Source organism: Rattus norvegicus, chromosome 4, assembly GCF_021556685.1.
Source record: "Rattus norvegicus strain SHRSP/BbbUtx chromosome 4, alternate assembly SHRSP_T2T, whole genome shotgun sequence".
Classification (NCBI taxonomy): Eukaryota; Metazoa; Chordata; class Mammalia; order Rodentia; family Muridae; genus Rattus; species Rattus norvegicus.
In genome coordinates this window covers 6,946,716-6,962,892 of record NC_141537.1, presented here as the reverse complement: position 1 = coordinate 6,962,892, position 16,177 = coordinate 6,946,716, and the positions used below count along the sequence as shown (strand labels likewise).

General features: G+C 40.9%; 1 long non-coding RNA gene across 6 annotated transcripts in view; it reads right to left on the bottom strand.

Annotated features, from left to right (window-relative positions):
- Positions 1–16,177, bottom strand: part of LOC102550082 (uncharacterized) — a 316,819-nt gene that overhangs the window by 243,285 nt on the left and 57,357 nt on the right. For all 6 annotated transcript variants that reach the window (XR_015685867.1, XR_015685868.1, XR_015685870.1 and 3 more), the window contains exon 2: positions 4,342–4,459. This is a non-coding gene — a long non-coding RNA (uncharacterized LOC102550082). The remainder of the gene's footprint in view (positions 1–4,341; positions 4,460–16,177) is intronic.

Sequence of the window (16,177 nt, the reverse complement as noted above, 5' to 3'; positions counted from 1 at the left end):
GTAGGTAATAGGAGAGCAGGTTAGAGGAAAGACTATAGTGCGGAATAAATATCACTACTAGAGAGAAACTTAGCTATCAGTCTTTCTCAGCTGTGAACCCTGAAAGCTACAATCATGACTGGTGCAGCAAGAAATCCCATGGTGCAATGGTGACATGAACATCATGGGAGTGACCAACCACTTATGTTTACATTTAACGAATACTCTATGAGAGAAAATTCACTCCTGGCACTATTGCTGAAAATGAGACAGGTAATAGACCCTCGAGGAGAGTCAACTACTGTCATTCTGCTTAATATAGTATTAAAGTGACACCTAAGGACTTACAATTATACCCACTGACTTATGCATCCCTCAACCCTCATCAGAGAAGAGTGTTTTGATGATAGATGGTAATTAATGAAGAAAGCCACAATTTGTCATAGTGTAGAAAATAAGATACTGTGGAATGCTTAGCCCTAAAATGGAATATCTATATACACTCCCTCCTTCCAAGGCTCAGGGATCATTGAGTAAGATAGGGTGGAAAGATTATGAGAATCAGAGGCTACAAACAAACAGCACTTCAGACACAGCAGGGCACATATGGGCTCACAACAGCTACAACAACATGTACAAGATCTGTGCAAGATCAAGCCAGACTAAATCTCAGAATGGAGAGGGAAGGTGAGCATGAGATACCACTTCTAGCTGAGGTGCTTTTGACAATTGACAGCTACTGAGAAATAGAGAATCCATTTTATTTAAGAGTATATAGCCTCTAGTAAATGTTCCCATAAAAGATTACACAACCAAGAATAAATGGGCAGCTCAAATTAGAATCAATGTGTGTTTAAAACAAAACAACAACAAACTACAAACAAAATTGTAGAAAGAAGGGGGATATACCAATTTGGGTGGAGCTGGGGAAGAAACTGACTATGTTCAAACCACATTATAGGAAATTCTCAAAGAACTAATAAACATGAAAAAAATGATACATTATAGATAGCAAATTTGCCAAAAGAATAAATATTCAGTCTCTGGAAGCCTCCAAGGACCCAGGTTAGTTGACTCTCTTGGTCTTCTTATAGAGTCACTGAACCACCAATCAAGGAACATACACAGGCTGGATTAACTTCCTTGGACTAATTCACACTGATACATCTGTACATGTAGCAGGTGTGCAGCTTGGTTTTCATGCAGGACCCCCAACAACTGGAGCAGGGGCTTACCCTGACTGTGTTGCCTGCCCGTGGATCCCATCCTCCTAATTAGGATACCTTGTCTCGCCTCAGAGGAAGAGTCCTGCAGTGACTTGACCTGCCAGGGTAGGTTGATTCCCAGAGGTGCCTCCCCCTTAGCAGAGAAGGGGGAAAAGGAATGGGAGAGCGCCTGTTGTAATGGGTGTGCCAGGAGAAGGGGGCCTGCAATCAGGATATAAAGTGAACAAATAAATTAATGGAAAAACTGAACAAACAAACAAACAAACAAAAAACAGTAGATGTTTAATATTCTCTTTACAGAAAAGAGAAGTTGGTAAAGTGACAGAGACACAAATTAACTTGATTAATTCTCTTCATAATCCAAACATAGATTAAATCACAATGCATACAATTCTTATTTACAACTAAATGTTAATTTTTAGGGCTGGAAAGATAGTTCAGCAGTTAACATTGCTGCTTTTGCAGTGGTTAAAGGTTGAATTTTTAGTACCTACCTGGCAGCTCACAACTGTCTGTACTCAAGTTCTAGGGGATCTAATGCTTTCTCTGGCTTTAGCAGGTACCAGGGGTGCACATGGTACATATACATACGGCAGGCAAAACATTTATACACATAAAATAAAATAAGTCATTTAATTTTTAAGATTTTATTTTATTATTTAGTTAGTTTTTAGAACAGGATTTCTCTGTACAGCTGTAGGTGCCATAAAATTTGCTCTGTAGACCAGGCTGGTCTTGAATCAGCTTACCTCTGCCTCCTGAGAGCTGGGATTAAAGGCTAGTGCCACTACTGTCCAGCTAAGATTTAATTTTTCAAACTAAATTATTAGAAGTAAAATATATACTTTTAATAAAGTCATTTTGGCTGATTAACAAAGAAAGAACAAACTGGGTATGCTCCCAAAGTAAGTGGGGGGAGGGTGAGCAAGGTATTCAGGGTAAGAGGTAAGTGTGATTTCCTTGGGCTTATCATCCACATGCCTTAATGCTTTGAAAGGAGAGACAGAATGGGTGAGTGGTACCAAACACAGGAAAATACAACTCAGCAATGCCAGCTGCAGAGAGAGGTACAATGGTGGTGGCCACACCCAGTACAGAGAGACATCACAGCTCAAAGTGAATGGTGACCAATGGAGCCCATGATGTCGCCCCAGCATCAGGGAGAGCTGACTTGCTCTATTAACTCATCTACAACACTGTCCCAAGGGCCACTCTTAGATTTACGATGCCTATTATTGAGTTGTAGATCAGCCTAGATATTGCATGTCAGTATAAACCCCTTTTCACACTCTTCACCATATAACTTGTCGCTTTTTAATCTCCCACACTGATGTTCAACATCTCCTTACCATCACAGTGGAAATACAGCATGGACCATATTTTCCATATGACTAAAAAGAGTGACTGAAAGACTGATGGGGGACCTTTGATTTATTTCATCTGAGGTTCCCCAGGAATATGCTATGATTTATGTCTCCACACAGCTGTCTGATTAGTTCACCCTGGGCTAAAAAGGCAAACCATTAAAGGCATTATGATTTCACCAAACGTTACCCCAGTAAGCACAACAGTGACATCTTGTGCCTTGGAACTGATGTGTTAGCAGAGACCTGTGCTTCTTAGTTAACATCAGGATGATGGATCAGATGTAATCAACCAGAACAGCTGGAATTGTTTTAAAACACTGAAGCAGGAGCTACAGAGATTGCTCAGTCAATAAGCACTTGCCTCAAAAGCATGAGGACCCAAGTCCCATCCCCAGACCCCATGGAGTTACATTTGTAATCCCAGGAAAAGTGAATGAGAAGTAGAAAGAGTGGTCCCCTAAAAGCTCTGGGACCAGCTAGCTTTGCCTACTGTGAAGAGTTCCAGGCCAAGAAGAAACCCTGTCTCAACAGAAACATAAATGAAAGGTTCTTGAAGGATGACATGTGAAGCCATCTTCTGACCTCTACATGCACATCTGCATCCACACACATGTACATCAGCACAGAGAAATTAGTTTATTAATTAATTAAAATATTAAAATGTCCCATCGATAGACCAATCCCAGCCATATTTGGGGGTTGTGAACAATTCCAATGGAATGCCAGTTTTTGTTTTATTCCAGATATATTATTTGTGGGATATAAAGTTGAAGGGCAAGGAGCTTCTAAGCCACATGCATGACTTCCCAGCAGGTTTCTGAGAAATCTGGGACTAGAAGTTAGCACCTGGTTGGAGAGAGGCTTTGAGGAGAGGCAGATGTGTAGCCTTGCCTAAATCACAGCTCAATAACCTACAAGGGTGGTGCACAGCCTTCTAGGAGGTAACACACAAGACTGACAGTTATTCGTACAAGATGCTTAGCATTGGGGGTGGGATACCATGCCTATGAAGAAATAGGACCATCGAACAACAACAACACCAAGAGCAAACAAACTAGAAGACAGCCACCTTTGATTACTCACAGAGATAATCAGATAAAGAATTTCAAACACTTTATTACTACAGTCCAGGAATTGATGGGGAAAGTGAGAAGTGGGCAATCAGTCTTAGAAAGAGCCAAGTGCAGACCCGAGAACTGGAAAGCACAGTGATGGAAACCATAAAGCTGACAGATGGGTTTCACAGCCTGTGACTCAGCAGAAGAAAGGTTGTAAGCTGGAACCAGGAGGCAGAAGATAAAAGGAAGAGCATGAAAGCGCCCTGAGGCATGGGGAAAGGCCTTCCCAAACCCGCCATTTGAATAGGGAGATAGATCACTGTGTGGAGTAGATTACAAGCCAGCAGTGCAATGTCACTATAGTCCAGGCTACCCTCGAGTCTGAGTCAGATGGATACCATGCCCAGAAATTTAAGACCAGCCTGGGCATCACAGTAAGATCCTGCCTCATAATTAAAATGTTTTACAAAACTAACAGCATAATTCAGTTATGGACTTATAAACTTCTACAAGCCTGAAACAAGATAAATAGGGAGCAAAGAACACCAGAGCCATTATCTTGCTTGCCTTGAAAAACTATAAAGCCATAAATGGCTGCAGAGACAAGTAAGTCACAGCCTGAGAGCTGAGCGATCCTTAAAGCTGGCAAAAGATTAAAACCCACATGGTATGTTTAAATCAAATATCAAAGACAATGCAAGAATAACTTACTTTCCCAGTCCTGGAGGCCTTGAGTTGCTTCAGGGAGGACTCTGAATAGCAGTGCTCATGCATCCCATGTCCACGTGCTCCAAAGACAGGCCTCTCTTGGGCTCCTCCACACTGGTGTCTGCAGAAGAACATAGGGCTCATGAAAATTCTTCCTCCTTCTGACATTGCCCTCAACTCCAAACAGAGCTCCAGGATCTGGCATCCAACAATCAGCAACTGGGTCCCTGTGGCTATGGATAACAGCTTCTCTGTGCTATATAAGGTCACTGTCTCTACAGACCACAATTCCATTTCTTCACACTTGTCTTAAACACTTGGTCAGTACATGTTAATCCAGAGTTTTGCTTTAAGAGATCTCATTCCCAGACTCAAATTGACCATTACTAACTGAGCCCAGCCCTCTATTATGAAGAGAAATAAGACAGAAAATGTCTGTTTTCCCAGCCACAGCCCAGAAATAGCCCACATGTAGGTAACAGAGGCACAGTGCCAATCTAGAGTGAGGATGGCACAGGCCAGAGACTGCTGCTGTCTGTATTTCTTGGCCTGTAAAAGGCATTAAGGGTGTCCAGGGAAGGCACCTTCTCCACTCACTACTTGGTCAGGCAGAGTCATGCACAAACGCTTTATCCGTTTTTTTTGTTTGTTTGTTTGGTTGGTTGGTTGGTTTTGCTTTTGTGTGTGTGTGTGTGTGTGTGTGTGTGTGTGTGTGTGTGTGTGTGTGTGTGTGTGAGGGGGGGGCGATTTAACTTCCCCGCCTCTCAAAAAGAAAAACAAACAAACAAACAAAGAAAAAAAAACAATTGAACCAAAGTGAAGGAAGGGCTACCCAGCCCCACACCACCTGCCCTCCATATTTCCCTTTCCTGCAGTCGCTTGGCTCCGGCTGGGATGTGCAGGGTTTGGTTCTGCTCTTTGAGAGTCACTGTTCCTCTTCTCTCTTCCAAGGCCATCTGAGGTTCTTATTCTCTATCACCAGGGAAATTTCCCTGATGGGACTTTGTCCCACTGACCTGTCACTGCTTCAGCATCAGTCTATCCAGCCATCAAGTCCCCCAAGAAGGCACTAGACACCCCCTGAAGTCTATATACTCTCTCCAAACTCCACAGTTCAAGGCAAGAACTACTACTATACCATACTAACACCCCAGTATCTAATGAAGCCACTTTAAGAGTAAAAATTGAAACATTGACTTATAAAGGAAAGCAAGTTCACTCTATAGTGATCACACAAAAAGCCTCTGGCAATGGCTGCAGGTTTGTGCACACATGCACACGCACACTTGAGCTCTATTGACACTCATGTCTCCACCCCTGCAACAATGAGGCATTCCTTTATGCAATATATGATCAGAAAGAAAAACTTAAATAAGAAAATAGAGATTTTCCTGGAATTTTGTTTTTGTTTTGTTTTGTTTTGTGGTTTCAAGACAGGGTTTCTCAGTATAGCCCTGGCTGTCTTGGAATTTGCTCATTGACCAGACTAGCCTCAAACTAAGAGATCTGCCTGCCTCTATCTCCTGAGTGCTGGGATGAAAGTGTGTGCCACCACCACCCAGCTTTTCTAGAAAATTTTAATGTTATTATAAAGTTGATTTTCACTAAATTAATAGCATAATTTCCATATAAATATTAACATTATTTTAGAAATTTCAAAATAAAAAAAACTTACAATTCCCCTGAAGTCACAATGAACACACAAAAAAGAACTAGGTAGACTAGTGCAACTAGAAAATGAAATATGAAGAATACTTACAACAGCCCAGATGGAAGGATAAATAATTCTATGTATGAGTATAAAATATATAAATCCAAACTAGATCCTGATTTATAGGAACTTCCTCTAAAGAAAGAAGGCATCTAAAGTCTTCACAGTCTAAAACCTTGTACAGTAATTAGTGCCTAAGGGCCATCCAGGGACATTGCAGAGGAGGGTGGGGTTGCCTAGAATTCCCAGTATAACTAAAAGAAGAGAGAGAAATGTGGAAGGGGAGAGGAAGAGCGGAGGAGAGAGAGAGAGGAGGAGGAGAAGGAAACAGCAGGGAATGAGTTAGGAGAAGACAGAAAGACAATACTGAAAGATACTTAGGAAAACTATATTGACATCTGGAAAAATATGCCTGATCCTTATCTCATATCTTACCTTAAAATAAATGAGAAGTTGATTAAAGTTGAAAGGGTGGAGATAAGACCAGAAAGATAATAGAAATAATTATCTCGCTATTGCTGCAATCTATAAGTGGAAAGGACTCTCTAAGACTGATATCAAAGCAGAAACCATAAATACTGGCTAATATGAACACGTACAGTGTCTGTATGTTGAAAAGAATATCGTTTGTTGGTTCAGATGCAATTGTGATACCATAGTGTTAAAAGTTGAGTGACAGAAGAAAGTTAAAGGTCCCATCTATCACAGCGAGAAGGCAAAGGGCATTGTGCTGACTGGTTATGCCCAGAAACTGCATTCACCAGCACAGCAGGATCAAGGGTGGGAGATTTATTATATCAGAAAGGAGGAAAGGGCACTCTAACTACCTCTCCCCACAGAAAAACATTTTTTATTATTATTTTCTCAATAAGTCTAGCAACATGTAGAAAATTATGAATCTATCTTTATATCTATTTCCATCAAAAAGCTAAGAATTAGTTGTCTATGCCACCCTCAGAAACTAATGTATTACAAAGTACTACAAAGTGTAGCTTAGTACCACTGAGACTGTTAGAAACATGACAGAACCAAACTATGCACTCAGGGACTCTCAGAGCTGCTAATTTTTTTATTTATTATACAATATTACATTTAAGAGAAACAATATGTGGGAAATTCATATACTATTAACATATCTATATAGGACAATCAACCAAAGTTCTACCTCTTAGAACATCTGCAATTTGTAATATTTGCAAGGAGAACAGTGTGAGAATATACACACAATAATTTTTGGCATAGAACTAAGAGAAAATTCTAGAGCAGTATTGAGACAAAAAAAAAACGGTGGGAAAGATAAAAATTTAAATTGACCTAAAATGTGCATGATCTGCATTAAATGTTATATGTGAGAACTTGTTGCCACAAGCCAGCAACTGCTTAGATGAACTTGACAACTTCCTTGTACATTACTGAAACATTTTATAATAAAGATGCCTTCCAGTGCAGTATGATGCAGACATAAAGTGAGGCATGTGGGGTGCCAACAGATGTGAATCAAGGTGAACCTGAAGTACGTAGAAAGAACAAATCATAAAGGGAAAGGCTAAAATCAAAGAGAAACTAGAAAAGAATGTTTGATGAATGATTTCATGTTAGGAGGAAAGAGAGAAGATGAAATGACAAAAGAGGAGACTTCAGGATGGAAACTTCCAATCTAACAGGTAAGGAAAAGTCAGCAGCTTAGGCAAAAATGAATTAGTTCTGTGAATCAAACAGATAATCAACCCAAGAAACACAAGAAGGATGTAGAAATGTAAAGCCATCCCAGAAAAATAGTTGATGAGTTTAGCCTCTTATAAAGCCTGCCCATACAGTCCTAGCCTAGATGTCTTCTCTGGTAAATTCTACCAAGTCTCTAGGAAAAGCAAAGAGACCAAAAGCAGATATGTCAATATAAGACATATTAGAACTATTAAACTATTAACTATATTAAACTACAGTCACCCAAGAGGAGATGGATAAAAAAAAGTTTAAATATTAGCAAAACTAATCTGCAGTGAACAAAATGATATAAAACCAATAATAGTTCTTGATACCAAATACATGGTTTCTGAACATCAATAATATTTTGGCCCAATGAAAAAGGGGGGAATAAAAATATTCGGTCTTCCTGGTTGCTGCCACCGCAGAGAGCCCTTGGGCAGCACCCCGCGAGCAAACTTGAGCCTCGGGACCACAGGTAAGACCAACTTGTCTGCTGCAAGAGAGCTGCCTAGTGAGATCGGGACACACAGAGGCAGAGTTCATCTAGGACCGGGCACGTCCTGTGTTTGCCGGAGGTCCCACGCCCGCGGATCCTGGCCCGCAGCAGCTCTCTGCTCCCAGACCCCTTGGGAAAGAGGCCTCACCGCCTGGTCAGGTGGGCACTCCTGAGGCTGCAGAGAGGAAGAGACCACCAACACTGCCCACCCCTGCCCACATCCCTGGCCCAAGAGGAAACTGTATAAGGCCTCTGGGCTCCCGTGGGGGAGGGCCCAGGAGCAGCAGGACCCCTGCCTGAGACACCACCAGAACCTGAAGGAAACAGACCAGATAAACAGTTCTCTGCACCCAAATCCCGTGGGAGGGAGAGCTAAACCTTCAGAGAGGCAGACAAGCCTGGGAAACCAGAAGAGACTGCTCTCTGTGCACACATCTCGGACGCCAGAGGAAAAAGCCAAAGGCCATCTGGAACCCTGGTGCACTGAAGCTCCCGGAAGGGGCGGCACAGGTCTTCCTGGTTGCTGCCACTGCAGAGAGCCCGTGGGCAGCACCCCACGAGCGAACTTGAGCCTCGGGACCACAGGTAAGACCAACTTTTCTGCTGCAAGAAAGCTGCCTGGTGAACTCAAGACACAGGCCCACAGGAACAGCTGAAGACCTGTAGAGAGGAAAAACTACACGCCCGAAAGCAGAACACTCTGTCCCCATAACTGACTGAAAGAGAGGAAAACAGGTCTACAGCACTCCTGACACACAGGCTTATAGGACAGTCTAGCCACTGTCAGAAATAGCAGAACAAAGTACCACTAGAGATAAGCTGATGGCGAGAGGCAAGCGCAGGAACCCAAGCAACAGAAACCAAGACTACATGGCATCATCGGAGCCCATTTCTCCCACCAAAACAAACATGGAATATCCAAACACACCAGAAAAGCAAGATCTAGTTTCAAAATCATATTTGATCATGATGCTGGAGGACTTCAAGAAAGACGTGAAGAACTCCCTTAGAGAACAAGTAGAAGCCTACAGAGAGGAATCGCAAAAATCCCTGAAAGAATTCCAGGAAAACACAATCGAACAGTTGAAGGAATTAAAAATGGAAATAGAAGCAATCAAGAAAGAACACATGGAAACAACCCTGGATATAGAAAACCAAAGGAAGAGACAAGGAGCCGTAGATACAAGCATCACCAACAGAATACAAGAGATGGAAGAGAGAATCTCAGGAGCAGAAGATTCCATAGAAATCATTGACTCAACTGTCAAAGATAATGTAAAGCAGAAAAAGCTACTGGTCCAAAACATACAGGAAATCCAGGACTCAATGAGAAGATCAAACCTAAGGATAATAGGTATAGAAGAGGGTGAAGACTCCCAGCTCAAACGACCAGTAAATATCTTCAACAAAATCATAGAAGAAAACTTCCCTAACCTAAAAAAAGAGATACCCATAGGCATACAAGAAGCCTACAGAACTCCAAATAGATTGGACCAGAAGAGAAACACCTCCTGTCACATAATAGTAAAAACACCAAACGCACAAAATAAAGAAAGAATATTAAAAGCAGTAAGGGAAAAAGGTCAAGTAATATATAAAGGCAGACCTATCAGAATCACACCAGACTTCTCGCCAGAAACTATGAAGGCCAGAAGATCCTGGACTGATGTCATACATGATGTCTAAGAGAACACAAATGCCAGCCCAGGTTACTGTATCCTGCAAAACTCTCAATTAACATACATGGAGAAACCAAGATATTCCATGAAAACCAAATTTACACAATATCTTTCTACAAATCCAGCACTACAAAGGATAATAAATGGTAAAGCCCAACATAAGGAGGCAAGCTATACCCTAGAAGAAGCAAGAAACTAATCGTCTTGGCAACAAAACAAAGAGAATGAAAGCACACAAACATAACCTCACATCCAAATATGAATATAATGGGAAGCAATAATCACTATTCCTTAATATCTCTCAACATCAATGGCCTCAACTCCCCAATAAAAAGACATACATTAACAAACTGGATACGCAACGAGGACCCTGCATTCTGCTGCCTACAGGAAACACACCTCAGAGACAAAGGCAGACATTACCTCAGAGTGAAAGGCTGGAAAACAATTTTCCAAGCAAATGGTCAGAAGAAGCAAGCTGGAGTATCCATTCTAATATCAAATAAAATCAATTTTCAACTAAAAGTCATCAAAAAAGATAAGGAAGGACACTTCATATTCATCAAAGGAAAAATCCACCAAGATGAACTCTCAATCCTAAATATCTATGCCCCAAATACAAGGGCACCTACATATGTAAAAGAAACCTTACTAAAGCTCAAAACACACATTGCACCTCACACAATAATAGTGGGAGATTTCAACACCCCACTGTCATCAATGGACAGATCATGGAAACAGAAATTAAACAGAGATGTAGACAGACTAAGAGAAGTCATGAGCCAAATGGACTTAAGAGATATTTATAGAACATTCTACCCTAAAGCAAAAGGATATACCTTCTTCTCAGCTCCTCATGGTACTTTCTCCAAAATTGACCATATAATTGGTCAAAAAACGGGCCTCAACAGGTACAGAAAGATAGAAATAATCCCATGCGTGCTATCAGACCACCACGGCCTAAAACTGGTCTTCAATAACAATCAAGGAAGAATGCCCACATATATTTGGAAATTGAACAATGCTCCAATCAATGATAACCTGGTCAAGGAAGAAATAAAGAAAGAAATTAAAAACTTTTTAGAATTTAATGAAAATGAAGGTACAACATACCCAAGCTTATGGGACACAATGAAAGCTGTGCTAAGAGGAAAACTCATAGCGCTGAGTGCCTGCAGAAAGAAACAGGAAAGAGCATATGTCAGCAGCTTGACAGCACACCTAAAAGCTCTAGAACAAAAAGAAGCAAATACACCCAGGAGGAGTAGAAGGCAGGAAATAATCAAACTCAGAGCTGAAATCAACCAAGTAGAAACAAAAAGGACCATAGAAAGAATCAACAGAACCAAAAGTTGGTTCTTTGAGAAAATCAACAAGATAGATAAACCCTTAGCCAGACTAACGAGAGGACACAGAGAGTGCGTCCAAATTAACAAAATCAGAAATGAATAGGGAGACATAACAACAGATTCAGAGGAAACTCAAAAAAATCATCAGATCTTACTATAAAAACCTATATTCAACAAAACTTGAAAATCTACAGGAAATGGACAATTTCCTAGACAGATACCAGGTATCGAAGTTAAATCAGGAACAGATAAACCAGTTAAACAACCCCATAACTCCTAAGGAAATAGAAGCAGTCATTAAAGGTCTCCCAACCAAAAAGAGCCCAGGTCCAGACGGGTTTAGTGCAGAATTCTATCAAACCTTCATAGAAGACCTCATACCAATATTATCCAAACTATTCCACAAAATTGAAACAGATGGATCCCTACCGAATACCTTCTACGAAGCCACAATTACTCTTATACCTAAACCACACAAAGACACAACAAAGAAAGAGAACTTCAGACCAATTTCTTTTATGAATATCGACGCAAAAATACTCAACAAAATTCTGGCAAACCGAATCCAAGAGCACATCAAAACAATCATCCACCATGACCGAGTAGGCTTCATCCCAGGCATGCAGGGATGGTTTAATATACGGAAAACCATCAACGTGATCCATTATATAAACAAACTGAAAGAACAAAACCACATGATCATTTCATTAGATGCTGAGAAAGCATTTGACAAAATTCAACACCCCTTCATGATAAAAGTCCTGGAAAGAATAGGAATTCAAGGCCCATACCTGAACATAGTAAAAGCCATATACAGCAAACCAGTTGCTAACATTAAACTAAATGGAGAGAAACTTGAAGCAATCCCACTAAAATCAGGGACTAGACAAGGCTGCCCACTCTCTCCCTACTTATTCAATATAGTTCTTTAAGTTCTAGCCAGAGCAATCAGACAACAAAAGGAGGTCAAGAGGATACAGATCGGAAAAGAAGAAGTCAAAATATCACTATTTGCAGATGATATGATAGTATATTTAAGTGATCCCAAACGTTCCACCAGAGAACTACTAAAGCTGATAGACAACTTCAGCAAAGTGGCTGGGTATAAAATTAACTCAAATAAATCAGTTGCCTTCCTCTATACAAAAGAGAAACAAGCCGAGAAAGAAATTAGGGAAATGACACCCTTCATAATAGACCCAAATAATATAAAGTACCTCGGTGTGACTTTAACAAAGCAAGTAAAAGATCTGTACAATAAGAACTTCAAGACACTGAAGAAGGAAATTGAAGAAGACCTCAGAAGATGGAAAGATCTCCCATGCTCATGGATTGGCAGGATTAATATAGTAAAAATGGCCATTTTACCAAAAGCAATCTACAGATTCAATGCAATCCCCATCAAAATACCAATCCAATTCTTCAAAGAGTTAGACAGAACAATTTGCAAATTCATCTGGAATAACAAAAAACCCAGGATAGCTAAAGCTATCCTCAACAATAAAAGGATTTCAGGGGGAATCACTATCCCTGAACTCAAGCAGTATTACAGAGCAATAGAGATAAAAACTGCATGGTATTGGTACAGAGACAGACAGATAGACCAATGGAATAGAATTGAAGACCCAGAAATGAACCCACACACCTATGGTCACTTGATTTTTGACAAAGGAGCCAAAACCATCAAATGGAAAAAAGATAGCATTTTCAGCAAATGGTGCTGGTTCAACTGGAGGTCAACATGTAGAAGAATGCAGATCGATCCATGCTTATCACCCTGTACAAAGCTTAAGTCCAAGTGGATCAAGGACCTCCACATCAAACCAGACACACTCAAACTAATAGAAGAAAAACTAGGGAAGCATCTGGAACACATGGGCACTGGAAAAAATTTCCTAAACAAAACACCAATGGCTTACGCTCTAAGATCAAGAATCGACAAATGGGATCTCATAAAACTGCAAAGCTTCTGTAAGGCAAAGGACACTGTGGTTAGGACAAAACGGCAACCAACAGATTGGGAAAAGATCTTTACCAATCCTACAACAGATAGAGGCCTTATATCCAAAATATACAAAGAACTCAAGAAGTTAGACCGCAGGGAAACAAATAACCCTATTAAAAAATGGGGTTCATACCTTTCTTGGGCATATACCCAAAAGATGCCTCAACATATAACAAAGACACATGCTCAACTATGTTCATAGCAGCCTTATTTATAACAGCCAGAAGCTGGAAAGAATCCAGATGCCCTTCAACAGAGGAATGGATACAGAAAAATGTGGTACATCTACACAATGGAATACTACTCAGCTATCAAAAACAATGACTTTATGAAATTCATAGGCAAATGGCTGGAACTGGAAAATATCTTCCTGAGTGAGGTATGGTACACACATGATATGCCCTCATTGATATGTGGCTATTAGCCCAAATTCTCGAATCACCCTAGATGCACAGAACACATGAAACTCAAGAAGGATGACCAAAATGCGAACGCTTCACTCCTTCTTTAAAAGGGGAACAAGAATACCCTTGACAGGGAATAGGGAGGCAAAGTTTAAAACAGAGGCAGAAGGAACACTCATTCAGAGCCTGCCTCACATGTGGCCCATACATATACAGCCACCCAATTAGACAAGATAGATGAAGCAAAGAAGTGCAGGCTGACAGGAACTGGATGTAGATCTCTCCTGAGAGACACAGCCAGAATACAGCAAATACAGAGGCGAATGCCAGCAGCAAACCACTGAACTGAACGGGACCCCCGTTGAAAGAATCAGAGAAAGAACTGGAAGAGCTTGAAGGGGCTCCAGTCCCCATATGTACAACAATGCCAAGCAACCAGAGCTTCCAGGGACTAAGCCACTACCTAAAGACTATACATGGACTGACCCTGGACTCTGACCTCACAGGTAGTAAGAGCAACAGTGGAAGGGGAAGCCTTTGGTCCTGGCAAGACTGAACCCCCCGTGAACGGGATTGTTGGTGGAAGGGCAGTAATGGGGGAGGATGGGGAGGGAAACACCTATATTGAAGGGTTAGAGGGATATTGGCCTGGAAGCCGGGAAGTGGAATAACAATCGAAATGTAAATAAGAAATACTCAAGTTAATAAAGATGGAAAAAATAAAAATAAATAAAAATAAAAGTTATTTTAACTTGAATGAATCCTTGTGTGGTAGTTCGAGTATGAATTGCCCCCATAGACTCATGTGTTTGAATGGTTGGTCATATGGGGTGCCAACATTATGAGGTATGGCTATGTTGGAGTAGAATGTGTGTCACCGTGGAAGCAAGTGTTGAGGTCATATATGTTCAAGTCCGGTCAGTGTGGCTCACAATACCCCGCTGTTTCCTGTGGATCAAGATGTAGAACTCTCAGCAACCTGTCTTAATGGACCACATCTGCCTACACACTGCCTTGCTTCCTACCATGACAGTAATGGACTAAACCTCTGATACTGTAAGCCAGCCTCAGTTAAATGTCCTTTATCAGAATTGCTGTGGTTGTGGTGTCTTCATAGCAATAAAACCCTGACTAAGGTAGCTTGCCTTTCCCATATCATCCTCTTACAGAAGTCAGAACTGTGAAACAAATGTCACAGAGCTGAAGTCCCCTTGCTGTTCTTGTTTGCCCACACCAATGAAAACAGTTGGTGAATCCGATTCCAGAGTGCTGGAGTCTTATCTCATCCCCTGCCTGATGGATGAGTTGTGACATCATCTTGTATAAGGACGCATGCTCAAGTAGGGTGAATCCATTGAAAGATGCTTATGTCAATGCCAAAAAAAAGAAGGGAAAGGTATGTGAATATGGAAGAAAAATGTCTTGGTTAGAGATCATGTGTTTTATAAAAGCATTATAAAATTCCTCAGTTATGGAACAGCAACTTTTCTGTTGATAATCACCTTCGTTTGCTTTCTGTCATTGTGTGTGATATATACATGGCCAAAATAACTTGAGGAGGAAAGGGTTTATTTGGCTTACACTTTCAAATCACAGTCCTGATATCATTGAAGGGTGTCAACTCAAACAGGGCAGGAACCAGAGGCAGGAACTGAAGCTCCTTGGCTTGCTCAGCTGGCTTTTGTATATAGCTTAGAATCACCTGCCCAGGGGTGATCACACCCACAATGGGCTGAGATTTCCCACAGACTTACCTGTAGGCCATTTGATAGAGGCTTTTCTCAACAGAGGTCTCTCTTCCCAGGTGACTCTAGCTTGAATCAAGTTGACAAAACCAAACTAGCACAATAATAAAGGTCCAAATATCTTAGGAGAAAAAAATCAAGAAGCAAAAAGCTAGTGTGCTCTGAGTTTTAGCACTCTTAAACTTGAATCTTCAAATGAGATAAAGCAGTTGTCAAATAGATTTTCATGTCTGGTTGGGTCTTAAAGAATAAGTGAGTTAGTGAATACTCAGTCCTTGTGCCTGGTGTCTGGAACTTGTAGCAGGTGGATAGTCTTCTATGTGCATCTCCTAATGGATGGGTAAGCGTCTGTGTGAGAAGAATGTGTATCCATAGGAAGGCAGAAACACAGCTAGCAGCCAGGACTACTCCAAAGTAAGTATTATATGTCTGTGAACCAAATAGAACCCAACACTCTTCACTATTGAAATAACCAACCCAGTAGCAGGCGTGATGGGTCCCTAGCTCACATCCATTAATTGCTTTTTAAAAAGGTAACAGGTAATTGAGACAACGCCTACACTTTCCATCCTATCATACCAGACGTCAGCCTTCTCAGGCAGGCAATACAACTGAAGTTGTCTCAAAAGGCAAAGGCCTCCCAAGCTTACCATGTTTCATACTTCACAGAACATCTGATTATCTAAGAAGGAGCTCATTTGGTCTGATATAATTACACATATGCTTGTTTACTCTGTCATCAG